This window comes from Ascaphus truei, chromosome 5, assembly GCF_040206685.1.
Source record: "Ascaphus truei isolate aAscTru1 chromosome 5, aAscTru1.hap1, whole genome shotgun sequence".
NCBI classification, from domain to species: Eukaryota; Metazoa; Chordata; class Amphibia; order Anura; family Ascaphidae; genus Ascaphus; species Ascaphus truei.
Genome location: NC_134487.1, coordinates 115137507 through 115153230, shown reverse-complemented (window position 1 = coordinate 115153230; position 15724 = coordinate 115137507). Strand labels below are relative to the sequence as shown.

Below are 15724 nucleotides of genomic sequence, written 5' to 3'. Positions count from 1 at the left end.
CAGGTTTTAGGGGGGGCAGCATCCTATATATATAGGGCACCTAAAAACATGGGCAGATCTACTTGGTGCTGGATGGGCTGGAGCAATGTGTGAGATAACAGAGGGCAGCCCATTCCCACTTGGGGAGCAAGGGAACTAGTAGGTCTTACATGACTGTTATGCACATTTTATATCGCTTGGGGGATGGGGGGGGGGGTGAATCTGGCCTTTGAATATTTAAGGCATAAGTCTCTTACTCCAGTCTCCACTCCCTCTCGGTTGCAAAAATCACCCTCGCTGTGGGACCAAGTCGTCTCTGGGGTACAATTTACATTGCTGAATGAAAAACCCCAGCAGCGCTTCCAGGGGTTATCCCCGATATCCTGAGGAGTCTGATCCTTGGAGTCCCCGCCTCTGGACCATGGTGATGCCTCTTCCATTATTGCCTTGTTCGGCTCTGTTACCCCCACCACTTTGGTTTTATTGTACCCGTTCTGGGATTTTATGTTTTTGGGAAACTTACTTATATTCGTTTCATATAATAAATGTTATTTTTCACAGTTCTGTGTTTCGCGTGTGTCTTTTATTTCTCCCACCCTCTTCTCTCTTCCCCCTTCCAGTCCCTTCTATGCCCGTGTCTGTCTCTCTATTCCCCCTCTCCTCTTGGGCAAGTTCAAGGCCAGCAGACTATCTCGGTTTAGGGAAGATTTATGAATTTGAAATGGTTTTCCTGCAAATTGGTAGTGCCCCCACCTTCTTGCTCATTATATTTTGGATTAAAATAAAAAACAAGATTACTAGCAGAGGGGAAGGAGCTGATAATACAGAATAGAGGATTCCAAATAACACAACCATCTCCCTTTCAGAAGGAACTGGGGCATCAACACCATGGGGCTGGGGGCTTGGGGGGATCTGACACCCAGTGCACTTGCTCCTTGCCCTACTGTCTCCAAACATACCACTTAGAGGTTAACACCCTTTCAAGCATCAGCAGACTGCACGGGTTTTGGGTTTCCTACATGTGATAGGTAAAATCCCCAATTGAGCAGGGATAAAAGGCAGGAAGCTGCCAGAGAAAGAGAAAATGTTTTTCCCCCAAAGAGAGAGAGGGAGTGAAACCTCTACCAGCCAGGAGGGAGCCTGGTTGTTGTTATGGAACATAGGACTGAAGGAAGCAGGCCTGCAGGGTCCAGCTGGGAATCACACCCAGGATAAAGATCAACACAGACTGGATAGCTTGTCCCCAGACCCGGCATTCCTGAAGGACTGAAGGAGCGACACAGAGACCCTGGGATAGGAATACCCTGCACATACAGATAAGCAATAAATAGGACTCTGCGATGTTAAAAGACTGTTTGTTTGCATATGATGGTATATGTTTTGGGCTGGGAACCAGTTTAGCTGGCCAGCACCGTTGGAAAAGGCCTCAGCAAAGTTTAGTTAGTTTCCCTATAGGGATAGGTGTTTATTTTATGATTTCTTTTGGCCTTAATAAACCAATCCAGGTAAAGATTAACCCTCTGTCTAAGTGTCTTACTGACATCGCCTACAGGCGTCTCCGTCACAGTCAGGTATCCATTTTCCTATTGTGTGTTTGATGCAGTTATTGTATAAGAATTCCCTGTATTCTAATGTCAGCTCAGTAACACGCTCCCTACATTATTTGTGCAATATAGACCCAGGGGCAGAGAGTTAGGGTGAGCTTGGGGTAGAGAAAGGGAGGCCCCTGGGGTGTGGGGGGCTATGGGGGCATGTGTGGAGAGGGGCCTCTACGCTTCAAATATGACTAATTTCTTGTTTTGTCACCTGAATTAAGGTCCATGTGGGACCTGAAATGTCAGTCGCTCTTTTTACTGTAATTATATGAAAACAATTCCCAATATTTTTTTGTAAGTAGTGATCTACTTTTAAATTGGGGAATACTGTTATACTGTTTTTTTGTATATCCCTTTGCTGATTCTTGTTTTGGTAATAAAATTATGATGTGGATGATGGTATGGTGGTTTATGAATGATCACCATATGACTGAGGGTAAGATGACATAAGTAACTGGAGGCTGGCCAAGCAGATAATTAACCCCAGATTGTGTGGGTCCAGTAGCCGTCCAGCAAGGTAATTCCAACTCCTGTAGCGCACAGGATATTAAAACCAGGTAGTAATTAGATGCTCTGTCTCGTGATGGCCATCCCCAGGGATTATCCCATAGCAGGTCAGCATTTCAAGAGATGCTATTGAATAGGGGACCTATTTACAATTACTTATACACAAGCAATGAAGTAAAATTTTGTCTTTTTAAGTTATTTAGTTAGAGCAGAAACTCTCTGAGGCAGACACATAAGGAAAACCTTTGTCATATAAGTAAAAACAATATAAATATATATATATATATATATATATATATATATATATATATATATATATATATATATATATTACTGTACCTTCTTAAATACTTCCTGTCAAGTTCTTTCAACCTTACCACCATATACTGTACTACTAGAGCTGCACCTTCACAAAAGAAGCCAACTCGGACAGGGTCTGAGCTGCAACAAGATATTGTAAACCAGCCTGCCCAGTACAAACATAAAAACCAACAACCTACTGTATTCGCTCCTATACTCTGAATTTCACCCTTTTTAAAAATGAATATTCATTTTTAACATTACACTTATTTTGATTTCTTTTTATCCTCTTATTATTTTATTTTAAACATTAAACTTATTTCTTAGAACATGTTCCCTTTTTTACAAACAGAGGCTGTACAAAATAAAACATGAATCCAAACCTTCCAACAAAAAAAGGTGATCGGGGTTGGGATAGCCTCTTGGCCCAGTGAAGAACAAAAGAGTTTGCCTATCACTAGATACCTATATAGTACCCCTACTGATTGTTACCCCTTTCTAGCCACTGACAACAAAAAGATGGGGGGAGGCTCAGGCCTTACTTGACCGATCCATCTCTTGATTACGACTCACAACGTAACCCAAATAAAACACATACAACAACTTGGTAAAACATTGTGTAGCCCCGAGGTAAAAATTGGCTCCCTGACCTCCCTCCGCGCTGACCGGGTGGTCGCGGGTGCCGCCGGAGGCAGCGGTGGACCCGCCGGGAGAGCGCGAGGGTGGGGGCCAGTGAAGGGAGGGTTTGGCATCCCTGGAGGTCCGGGCGGCTCCGAGAGCAGGGCGCCGCCATTGCGCGTTAGTTCGCGCATGCGCAGGGACAGGCAGGCGCAGGGAAGGCCCCAGAGGGATCGCGCATGCGCAGAGAGGGGTAGAAAGTTAAGGCAGCCCCAGAGAGATCGCGCGAGGGCAGGACAGGGAAGAGAGAAGTTGAGGCGGCCATTAGGGGTTCGCGCATGCGCAGGGCAAGTGCGCACGCGGCCCCAATACATAGACAGCCCCCTGGGAACTACAATTCCCAGGAGGCTTAGGGAGACAGGCATCAGGTGCCTGAGTGTGGCCAATAGGGCTGGAGGAAGCTCAGCCCGGGAATATAGATACATTTCCCGGGCTTTGCAACAGTCAGTCAGGCAGAGGAGAAGGAAGGAGTAGGAAGGGTGCAGGGAGCGCGTGGCTCCTGCATCAGGTAAGGGTTCTCCCTAGATCCCCAGGCAGGCCCCAATTCCCGGTAAGGGCAGGGGGTAACTGAAGAGGGACGGCCATAGCTAGGGAGGTGACCCTTAGGTGTGGAAGGTGCTGGTTTGGCAGTGCCACAGCGGAGAGGGCTGTGGGCACTGGCAAAGAGGCACAGTGTGTAAGCAGTGGGATTGCTGCGGGATCCAGGTGGCTGTGTGTGATTGCAGCTGTCTGTGTGTGTTGTCGCTGCATGTGCTGGGCGCAGTGCGTGCAGTGTGTGTGTAGCGTGTGTGGATCCCTGCAGGCTGACAGTGTGAGCGGTGTGTCAGCTGCAGGTGCTTTAGGAGTAGCTAGTTAATAGCTAGTGAGTTAGAGATACAGTTGAGACTGGGTAGCTAGGGGAAGGGGGGGGCGGTTATTGTCCACAGGCCCTAGGAGTTTTCCCCAAGCCATCCCAGGTTGCGGTTCCTCAGGGACAGGCCCTAGGTTAGGGTTGCTGTCGCTCTAGCAGTGGTTAGTGATAGGGATAGCGGCGGTTGCTGTTCCCACGCGGTTGGTGTTGCCGTGGTTCGGTTGCAGTTCCCGTTGAGCGGTGGGACCCTCGTTGGGGTCCATCAGCAGAGTACCTGGAAAAGGATCAGACGGACGTCTGACCCTTTTAGAAGAAAGTGTGTTGCGGTCCCGAGCATCGGAGTGCTCGGAAGGTATCTTCCATATTCTAAGTGCACCAACTGGGCCCTAGCTTAAATAGTGACTGCGCAGTCACCCACGACCTTTCGTAGGAGGACGAGACATTGGGTGTGGGGTGATCACAGGACACTGGGTGGGGTACACCAGACATTGGGTTGATGTGATGCGGGTAGAGCATCTGGTTATGGTTATGTTATGTAATGTGTTATATGTGTGTTAAGTAAAGAGTTAGTTATTGGTTATCGTATCTGTGTGTTATTGTATTTCTTACTCAGGGCTATCTTTCCTCACGGGGGATCCTGGGTAAGTGGAGGCGCTGCACCAAGTAAGGGTAAGGGTTTCCCCAGGCTCCCAGCTAGCGGAGGCTCAGATCTCCTGGAGCCACACAGGTTATGCAGTACCAGTAGTCCTTTAGAGCAGGTGTGTTGCAGGGAAAGGGACCGGTTAGACCACGAGGGGCCAATGTGATATTGGGTGGGTCGGCCGGTTCACAAAAAGGGTTACATTTGGAGGCGCTGCTGAGATATCAGACCTGGGGTGCCCTGTATGTTTTTTTTTAAATTGTGTCCTATTTTTGTTTCGCCATGGGGAAGCCCTCAAGGCGGAGAAAGCCACGTGCTAAGTTCCCGGCCGCGCGGGAAAATGTTGCCAACTGTTATCCAGGACTGGCGGGAAAACCCGAGCCCCGCCCCCACACTGTGAGTGACTCAGTACCGAGTTTGCAACATTCCCCAAAAGACTGTGCTGCCCCTCCTCTAGAGTCCACCAGGGGGAGGGAGTGTCTTGAGCAGAAATCAGAAATTTCTGTTCCCCCTAAGGAAAGCAAGGGATGCCGAGAAAAACACCCTTGGCTGTATAGAATCGTACGGGCCCCCCATTTAGTCTTGCCAATGGTGGTGTGCCCGTGTGCGTTAAAAGAATGGAAAGCGATGGGTGGCTGGCTGGACGGAGCATCTGAGTCACCAGTTGCTCTCACGCTGACCGTGGTAGACGGGGAAGAATGCCTGCACGGCCGTCTGCATGAATGTGAGTGTGCTGTTGGGGAGCTGACCCAAGGGCCTAAGTGTCCTGACTGCGCGGCGCAGTTCCTGCAACCCAAACCGCCAGTGGCAGAGGACTCTGTTGCAGAAATGGAGTGTTCCATCCCCGAGGATGAGAGAGACTGTCAGGGGTTACACCCTGATGTGTATGAGCCCTGGAATTTGTCAGGAATGGAGGTCACGACGCTAATGTGCCCCTGCCTGAGTGAAGCCCTTAAAGATGGAGTCGAACCATCTCAGTTACAGTTAGGTTTCAGGTCAACTGAGGTGGATGGAGAAACGTTTACCCAGTGTTGGAGCCTCAAATGTGGCTGTAACCGGAGGGAGGCACTGGCGTGGGAGCCCCAATGTGAGTGTTGCGGGGCCTGGTTCCTAAAGCCTATCCTGCCCCAGGCGGCGGAACCAGCCGAGAAAGAAGAGGAGGAGCCGGACCTCCCTCCTACAGTAAATGATACTTGTCCTCAGTTTGTTTTGATTCCAGAGGCCTCCGGGGACCCGTGTGTCCAGACCACTGTTGCAGACCCTCTCAAAGGGGACGTGCAAATGGAGGAGCAGGAACCTCTGATGGCGGAACCTGCGGAGAAGGAGGCGCCTGATGGTGCTACCGAGGTGGGTGAAGCCGCTACTAATGCTTCTACTTCAGCCATGGAGGTGGTGGAGGGCCCGTGTGCCCACATGAACTTACCAGACGCTGAGGCGGAGCCGCTGAATGCGGAGCTCCAGATGTTGGAACCCCAGATGTCGGTTCCAGACCCGGTTCCCGAGCAAGAACCACCGAGATCAGAACCACAGATCACGGAAGGCCAGGGTAAGGTGTTTATACCCCCGCCCATGTGTGGTGATTCTAGCGACCAACCGAGCGTGGTGATGCGCCTGCCGGCAGACCACTCCAGTGAGGTCACCGAGGCAACCACCTCAACTGATGCAGACCATGATGTGGGCCCGTGTGCCCTGCAACGGCCAGTCCGGCCTACCACCGAGGTACCAGCGGTCCCAGGCTTGGGATCAGTACCTGCCGACAACGATCGGGGTAAGTTGACTGCCCCAGGGGTGTCGGGTGTGAGCTCCCCGGTGATCGTGGAGCCTGGTGACTCCAGAGGTAGGGTCACCCGGGCGATGGGCTCACCCCGTCATCGCGTCCTGGTGGAGGTGTCTCCCCCAGAAGATCTCTGCAGATCGTGGAATGAACTCGACCTCATCAAGGTATCCGGTGTAGCGGACCGGAGCGACACATACTCCTGTGAGAGGAGTCTCCAAACGGGCCTACCCGAAGAAGTGGTGCCGTCCGCGGACGAAGTCACCGTTAAAGGGATTGTTGGAGCGGACAAAGACTCTGTTGAGACCGCTCTGGTAGTTGTGGCCTCTCCCAGGTGCGCGATGGAGCGCTATGTTCGCCATGTGGTGGATCGAGGAAAGAGACTGAGCCTCCCTGTCTCCCGTGAGACGAGACCGGAGGATCCGGCAAGGGTCAATACCACGGACCCCTTACTATTTTTTCTGCGAGGGGGAGAAGGTGGGTTGGTGCAAGGGACAGGTCTTGAGCTCCAAAAGACTCACAGGAGTCAAGGTGGGATACCCTCACTCAGTCTGTTAGGGGCACTCCACTCTGAGACTCAGCTGGCCTCGGGTATCCATGCGGGTATGTTGGGTACCGGTGAACAAATGCCTATTGTATATGTACTGTTTACTATGCATTTTTCATTGTATAACAATATGTATGGTTGCTACCCAAGCGAGGGCGTTGGGATTCTGCAAAGGGGAGAATGTAGCCCCGAGGTAAAAATTGGCTCCCTGACCTCCCTCCGCGCTGACCGGGTGGTCGCGGGTGCCGCCGGAGGCAGCGGTGGACCCGCCGGGAGAGCGCGAGGGTGGGGGCCAGTGAAGGGAGGGTTTGGCATCCCTGGAGGTCCGGGCGGCTCCGAGAGCAGGGCGCCGCCATTGCGCGTTAGTTCGCGCATGCGCAGGGACAGGCAGGCGCAGGGAAGGCCCCAGAGGGATCGCGCATGCGCAGAGAGGGGTAGAAAGTTAAGGCAGCCCCAGAGAGATCGCGCGAGGGCAGGACAGGGAAGAGAGAAGTTGAGGCGGCCATTAGGGGTTCGCGCATGCGCAGGGCAAGTGCGCACGCGGCCCCAATACATAGACAGCCCCCTGGGAACTACAATTCCCAGGAGGCTTAGGGAGACAGGCATCAGGTGCCTGAGTGTGGCCAATAGGGCTGGAGGAAGCTCAGCCCGGGAATATAGATACATTTCCCGGGCTTTGCAACAGTCAGTCAGGCAGAGGAGAAGGAAGGAGTAGGAAGGGTGCAGGGAGCGCGTGGCTCCTGCATCAGGTAAGGGTTCTCCCTAGATCCCCAGGCAGGCCCCAATTCCCGGTAAGGGCAGGGGGTAACTGAAGAGGGACGGCCATAGCTAGGGAGGTGACCCTTAGGTGTGGAAGGTGCTGGTTTGGCAGTGCCACAGCGGAGAGGGCTGTGGGCACTGGCAAAGAGGCACAGTGTGTAAGCAGTGGGATTGCTGCGGGATCCAGGTGGCTGTGTGTGATTGCAGCTGTCTGTGTGTGTTGTCGCTGCATGTGCTGGGCGCAGTGCGTGCAGTGTGTGTGTAGCGTGTGTGGATCCCTGCAGGCTGACAGTGTGAGCGGTGTGTCAGCTGCAGGTGCTTTAGGAGTAGCTAGTTAATAGCTAGTGAGTTAGAGATACAGTTGAGACTGGGTAGCTAGGGGAAGGGGGGGGCGGTTATTGTCCACAGGCCCTAGGAGTTTTCCCCAAGCCATCCCAGGTTGCGGTTCCTCAGGGACAGGCCCTAGGTTAGGGTTGCTGTCGCTCTAGCAGTGGTTAGTGATAGGGATAGCGGCGGTTGCTGTTCCCACGCGGTTGGTGTTGCCGTGGTTCGGTTGCAGTTCCCGTTGAGCGGTGGGACCCTCGTTGGGGTCCATCAGCAGAGTACCTGGAAAAGGATCAGACGGACGTCTGACCCTTTTAGAAGAAAGTGTGTTGCGGTCCCGAGCATCGGAGTGCTCGGAAGGTATCTTCCATATTCTAAGTGCACCAACTGGGCCCTAGCTTAAATAGTGACTGCGCAGTCACCCACGACCTTTCGTAGGAGGACGAGACATTGGGTGTGGGGTGATCACAGGACACTGGGTGGGGTACACCAGACATTGGGTTGATGTGATGCGGGTAGAGCATCTGGTTATGGTTATGTTATGTAATGTGTTATATGTGTGTTAAGTAAAGAGTTAGTTATTGGTTATCGTATCTGTGTGTTATTGTATTTCTTACTCAGGGCTATCTTTCCTCACGGGGGATCCTGGGTAAGTGGAGGCGCTGCACCAAGTAAGGGTAAGGGTTTCCCCAGGCTCCCAGCTAGCGGAGGCTCAGATCTCCTGGAGCCACACAGGTTATGCAGTACCAGTAGTCCTTTAGAGCAGGTGTGTTGCAGGGAAAGGGACCGGTTAGACCACGAGGGGCCAATGTGATATTGGGTGGGTCGGCCGGTTCACAAAAAGGGTTACAATTGGTTGCAGTTTTATTTGAGAATTAACACACACAAAAATAGGATACAGAGCCAGGTTTTTCCCCCACCAACCAGAAAAAGCATGGGGGAAACCCCGAACTTAATTTCCTATGTGTCAAAAACTTTCTATGTGTAAATTTTAGGTGGGATATTTGGGTAGAAATGCAATTGTTTTGTTTGCAAGAGTTCGGGGGCCAAAGATACCGGTAGTCCCCTAATTCTCCCCGGCATGCAGGCATGATTTGCCGGTATGCGGGTTGAATTACACTGGGGTCCCCCAGACTCCTGGTTTTTGAGCCCAAAACAGAGACCCCCTACGAGGAGGACCCTCTGGTTTACCAGACTCAGTGGAGCCTGCCCAGTAGGGGGCAATGGGTTGTCTGGGGTAAGCGGGAGAATGTTGGCATGTTTCCAATTGGTCAATTTATATATCCTGCCCATGGCACGCCCCCTCTTCTGACATCAGCCAAGATACGAGTCCCCATTTCTATTGGCTAGTGTGATAGGTTTAAGGAATCTGGTCCTGGGTTTGGCTGGATCACTCTTACAGGGCAATAGAGTTCTGGGCAAATCCCTCCCTGCACTAAACTGTCAGAACCATCTGCTCCTGCAATTACACGGCAGTTTGTTTGACCTTGCCTTCTAGGCAGCCCTGCCCCTATTGGTTGCCCTTGCTTCTTAGTGCCTGCCCTTCCCCCAGGAAGTCTGCTGAACTTCAAATGTGTTGCACTGGAGTCTGTTAAACAGCACTATAGAGGTGGAGATAGAATCAATTTGCTTCATAGACGTGAGGCATTTTGGATATTCACACTCAATACTTTAGTACCCAATGGGTTAAATATTGACTGGGATTTGAAGAGCTTTTTATAGCATTGCACTTCAGCACTATTGGTCTATACAATTAGACTGTACTTAAATTAAAGTCATTATATTAGTGCAATCTTTCTTATCCCTTTCATTATCTGCCTCCCCCTGTGGTGCGTTTACACAGACTCCAATGTCACCTTCAAATATATATCTTTAATACATATCTTTAGCCAGGTTGATATATTGTTGTCTTTTTCTTTTTTCTTTTATTCTCATTGGATGTGTCAGTGACATTGATTACCGTTTCTAATGTATAATCTTCCCCTTAAATATGTGCATTGAAGTACCCTTTGAAGTTTTGTATGTACTAATGTATCCATACATGAATGGGTTAACTCTGCACCCATTCCTCTAGATAGGCTTTTCTTATATGGCCGCTTAATCTGTATGAGGCTTGGTAGGATGTTCTATCATTTGATTAGGATCAAGTTAAACGTATCACCTTTGTCCCACATTGTTTATGTATTTATTATTTATTTATTATTTCATCTTTTTATTAACTTTATTCACATTGTGTTGTTTGTTCTCCACAGTTGATTATCTTGTATCTCTATTGTCATTCTTCTTTTCTTTTTTCTTTTTTTCTTTCTTTCTGGTCTTCTCTCTTCTTCCTGCAAAACAGAATCAATTGGCTATTCACTCCAGCTGTTTTGCATGACGGGGTGTGCGTTAAATACCCAGGGCCTCCCCTTTCTCTGCACTCCTTGAAAAAGCGCCATAGCAGGCGTGAAACGCGTGGGAGAGTCTATTTGTGCTGTCTGTTTTTTGTTTTTTATGTAGCCTAATAAAGTAACATTTTTAATCTCCACGCTGGTGAGTTCTTACCTTTTTTCCTTGGAGCGGATGGACCACCGATCCTTCCCCTTCTCTGCTGTCACGTGTGAGGATCAGCGTTCACCACCGGATGCGGATGCAGCCGCAGATGCAGAGGGAGACGCTTCTAAGTTCGTAGCATCAGGACTGGAGCTGGAAGGAGGGAGAGCAGAGCGGTGATCTCCAGTGAGTCGCGTGGACTCCACACCGGGCAAGATCTGGCCAGGGCTAGGGACTGAGTAAGTACCTCGTGTTCCCCATCACTATAGCCCTCTCTTGCTCTACCCGTCACCGAGTCTTCAACATTACAGTCCTTTAACCCGTCACCTGACATCCCGGTGTCAACTCCGTTTATTATTTATTTATTATTGACTTTGCCCTTCTTGGCATCCATTACCTTTGCTCTTAGAGCTTATACACGGTTGTTGCATTCTGCTTCCCCCAGGAAGTGGCTGAACATAGACTTTCTTTCAAAGTAACTGTACTTGCCACAAGCATCTCTGTTTTAAATGACATGACCTTCTTGTGCTATTGTCACTTTTTCCTGAAGTCTCCTGCATCCTAAGGCCTTTCCTGTCCTGTAGCCCCAGTGCTACTATTCCTGTTCCTGGCAGACTTCGCCTTCACCGCGCTGAAGCGGCTACACTGAATTCCTCAGTGCTTCTGTGGCCTGTCGGCAGTCCTTGTATATCCTGTGGCCTACTCTATGTCCTGTTCCTGTTTCCCCTCCCAGTAGCCTTACCCTACAGCACCTACAGCACCTACGCTGAAGCGCCTTCACTGGAGTTTTTCCTGTTGCCAAATCCTGCCTGTGACCTCGACCTTCGCTCCTGTGCCGCCTGCCTTGACACAGGCTTGCCAATGGATTACCCTGCCTTCTCCAACCCTGACCCGGCTATGCATGACTATGGACTATGCAATCCGACCCGGCTTTGTGGTCTAAGTTCGGTGCATATCAATCCCCATTTAGCCCCGTGGTCTGGTCCCGGTTTGTGGTGAACATAAATGTTATACTAGGGTTCCCATACTCTCTGATTGGTCGCTCTTCCTACCTCCATGCTAAGGATAGCTTAGTGGAGTGTATGTAAGGAGATGCCCAAGTCAGAGAACCAGACGATCTAGTGGCTTGAGTCGATGAAGCTAGGGTGGGCATTTCAAAGTTGCTCTGTCACGTATAGCAGAGCAACCGGCTTCATTTGGAAGCTAGGAAAGACTGCCCTGCAGAGACTAAGGGGGCTATGCACTATGCTCCATGCTTGTGCGTCCGGATGAAATAAAAAAGCACGTCCGTTAAAAAGTGAGGCCAGAGACGCGATTCACTGAGGCCTTGAGCCCATTTTCTAACGTACGTGCTCAAAACAGCCACAGCGTACATGTTGCTTTTTCCCCCCTGCTAGCATTCTTAAACTTCACGTACGCTAGCTGATAGAAAAAATAAGCCGCCTGTAACATTTGCATGGAGATTTGGCATCTCCATGCAAGGCTGTAACAGGCGATCGTACTCTAAATAAGTACATTTTAATAATAGTGTACAACAGCAGGGGGTCTCCGGACCTGAACAGCATTGGTTTCAGGTCCGGGGGGCCCCCTACTTCAGGAGATACAGGCCCCGTTATGAGGTGCCGATATCCACTGTAATTTTAAAGCTTCTGCGTCACGGGACTGGGAAATTTACATTCTGCAGGGGATACTGGCATCCCATTACGGGGCCTTTATCTTCTGAAGTAGGGGGGTCCCCGAGGCTGAAACCAATTCGTTTCAGCTCTGAAGACCCCATGCTCATTGACAGTATTATAAAAGCAAACGTTACAATTTTTTTGATAATTTGGTCATCTCCACGCTAAGGCAATTATGGTCCCCTGAGGTTCCTGTATGTCCTCTTAGTTTCCTGGGGTATCTGTGGGAGAGTCCATGGAAGGAGTGAATCCATTCAATATAATATTGTTGTCAATTAGTGTGTGTGTGTGTCATATATATCTTTGTTGGCACATGGTAGTGTAGTGGTTAAATGCTGAAATGCTGAAGTGATGTATTTAGCTCATCACATGTATACAATAGTAATAACACTTTCGCGACACTATTTTGGAGGGATACCCTATATAAAGCGGCCATTTTGTTCAGCTAGTGTGGGTGTTGTTGTGAGGAGAGATAGAGTGGAGTTGGTGGTAGTAGTAGTAGTAAGAGAGAGTTGGTGATTTGTTGGCAATTATTGTGTGAGTTGTCTTGTGTTATTATATTTTGTTTCTCTATATTTTTGTATTGTTAGTGTGATTAAACTTTGTTAGTGTGTCATTTTGGTTTATATTTGTTTTTGTGAGTGACTGAAATAGAGAGGATGAGTGGACGTGGGAGTGGACGTGGGAGTGGACGTGGATGTGTGAGTGGTGCAATTGCTGGTGGAGTGGTGGAGCGTGGGAGTGGAGGAGTTGCGGTGGCTGGTGGAGTGGTGGAGCGTGGGAGTGGAGGAGTTGCGGTGGCTGGTGGAGTGGTCGAGCGTGGGAGTGGAGGAGTTGCGGTGGCTGGTGGAGTGGTGGAGCGTGGGAGTGGAGGAGGTGCTGTGGCTGGTGGAGTGGTGGAGCGTGGGAGTTGAGGAGGTGCGGTGGCTGGTGGGAGTGGGAGAGCGTGGGAGAGGAGTGGGACATACAGATACGGTCTGTCCTGCCAGGGCAGGTACGTCCCATGATGATACTCCAGGTGGGGGAGTGCAGGTGGGTGAGGGTAGCGGGAGTACTGGACAGGGAGAGAGGGACACTGTCCACCATACGAACAATGATGCGGAGGAGGATGGAAGTGATGAGGGGCCATCAACAAGCCAGGCGCGGACAGAGGGCCTAAGAAACCTGCGCTTTACCCCTCGCGAAAATGACATTCTTGTTGAAGGTGTCATGGATTCCTATGAACAACTCTATGGATCATTATCATGTAAGAATGTTTTATTAATTATTCTATTAGAATATAGAAAGTATGTTGTAGGCCGCACTATCTTATGTATTAACTATATTTGACATAGGTAAGTTGTGGGTGCTGGGGAACAATGAAGAGACCTCTAATCTCTCCTAAGTACATATAGAACATAAAAAGTGTTCCCCGCACTCATAATGAATACTAAACAATCAATGATACTTGAAATGCTGATATATATGAATGAGTAAAAGTGAAGAACATTAATTGTCAATGTGCCCAAAAACTCTCATCACATACAATTAACAGGAGGGTGAGGGAAGGGGGAAAAGTGACATTACTAAAAAGGGAGGGATATGATAAAGAAATCCCTAACAGGGAAGGAAGTGGGTGCGGTGAGACGCAGGGGAAACGTCACGTTTCATGGTCACTTACCCCTTTTACAGGCCCATTATCATAGTCACCACAAAGTGGGACTATGTTACTTACCGACTCCCTCACAGTAATTTCCTCCCAGTGTTAAAAGAAATGCTAAAAAGATGCCATAAATGTTTATGCAAGACATGCGTAACGGAACATTGAGCTGGTAAACATGTATGCTATAACAGAGTTGTGCAGCTGATTGGGCACATGTAATTTGTCAGGAATGCGCGCATGACATAGCCTAATAGGTGTCTGTAATTATATGTACATGTTGTTAAAATGTTTTTTATACTACCATACATTATGAAATCACTACTGAAATGTATATTAACACATTGTTACATATACACAGGTAAAACCAAGACCAGTCAGAAGACAAAATTGTGGGCACAGATATGCCGAGCTGTCTCATCAGCAGGCGTCTTTCAAAGGACCCCAGAGACGTGTAAAAAACGATTTGGGGACATCAAACATAGACTCAAGAATAAGATGGCACAGGCCGGACGCATCACATGTGGGACAGGAGGCGTATCATGGGGGTCAGTTATGCCATACCTCCTTCTCTCAGGCAATGTCTTATGACACGTTATGTCCTGCTCTAAGCAGAAGTACTGTATCACAATTTCTTATCCTGCAGAGAAAACGGCCTCACACCCTTTATGTGCAGGGTATCGTGAGGATATTATTAAGAGAGGTCACTCAGAGTTGTATAAGATAAGAGTCATGTTTATTGAGATACAACATGATAATAAGAAACAATAAGCAAAAATCGCCTAATAATCCAATACTTATGTTAATCTATCTATGCAGAGATTATTTACTGGGTATGCTGTCATACTCACAAACCAACTAGGTATCACGAAATATCATGCCAGTCTCGGTAAGTCTCGTATGCCGTGGCGTGCCACTCGGTTCTCTGTCTGAATTTGGCCTCACCCAAACTTTTATTGCCCTTGTCATGCGTCATAATTGTCTTCATGAAAAACAAGGGAAATAACCCAAAACTAGCAAAGTTTCCAAACTCATTTCAATCTGCGTAGCAAAATAACCACAAGATGTATGTGGTTTCATATCCGTGCCATTTACCGTAAGCTCATACATTGAGAAGGCGTGAACACCTGTTCTGCTAAGATTCTTATCTCTTCAGCAAAATTCTGCTTACAAACCGCAGATATCTTATGTACCCATCCCAAAGCAACAACTAGTGAATATGTGACAGTATGCCCAAAGCTGTACTTATGACATATGTATGCTATGTTTGACCCTTGGTCCCTGTAATCCATAACAGGCGGACCTCCAGCATCACTGCATTTACACTCCTACGAGGAAAAGATGTCTTCAATTATGACTCCCCGCCTTATATTTGGAATTGGAGGGAACCGAGATATTGGGCCATCTCTCTCACATTCGACACCAGGTGAGTCGTATGCTATGACATCAATATTTAATTCAGAAATAGTGGGAAATGCAAGCATTTATACATACATAAAACTACAATCATCTGTTTAGATCAGGGGTGGGCAACCTATTTTTCAATGTAGCCACAGGTGTGGCGAATTAGAAGTGAAAATAGCCACACCATGTAAAAATTGAGGTATTATGTTGCGCATGCGAAAATGTGTTATTTCTCCTCCGCTTGTCCCCTCAGCACTAGCGCCGCTGCTGACGGCGTACTCGCGCTTGCCAGGGGGATGGGAGGGGACTCGCGCTTGCCAGGGGGATGGGAGGGGACTCGCGTTTGCCAGGGGGATGGGAGGGGACTCGCGCTTGCCAGGGGGATGGGAGGGGACTCGCGCTTGCTGCCACGCTTCCTATTACAATGGGAAACAACAAGTAGTTACTCAATTCGCCACACTTTGACTGCCAATTAACTAGTTCAATTTATTAGGGGCCTCTGAATAGGAAAGTGCTTGTC

General features: G+C 49.0%; 1 long non-coding RNA gene across 1 annotated transcript; it reads right to left on the bottom strand.

Moving 5' to 3' along the window:
• Positions 1–8883: 8883 nt before the first annotated feature.
• Positions 8884–14728, bottom strand: LOC142494428 (uncharacterized). The gene is made up of 3 exons (XR_012801430.1): positions 14652–14728; positions 10498–10638; positions 8884–10283 (listed from the first exon to the last, which is right to left on the bottom strand). It is a non-coding gene; the product is annotated as an uncharacterized LOC142494428 (long non-coding RNA).
• Positions 14729–15724: the final 996 nt, after the last annotated feature.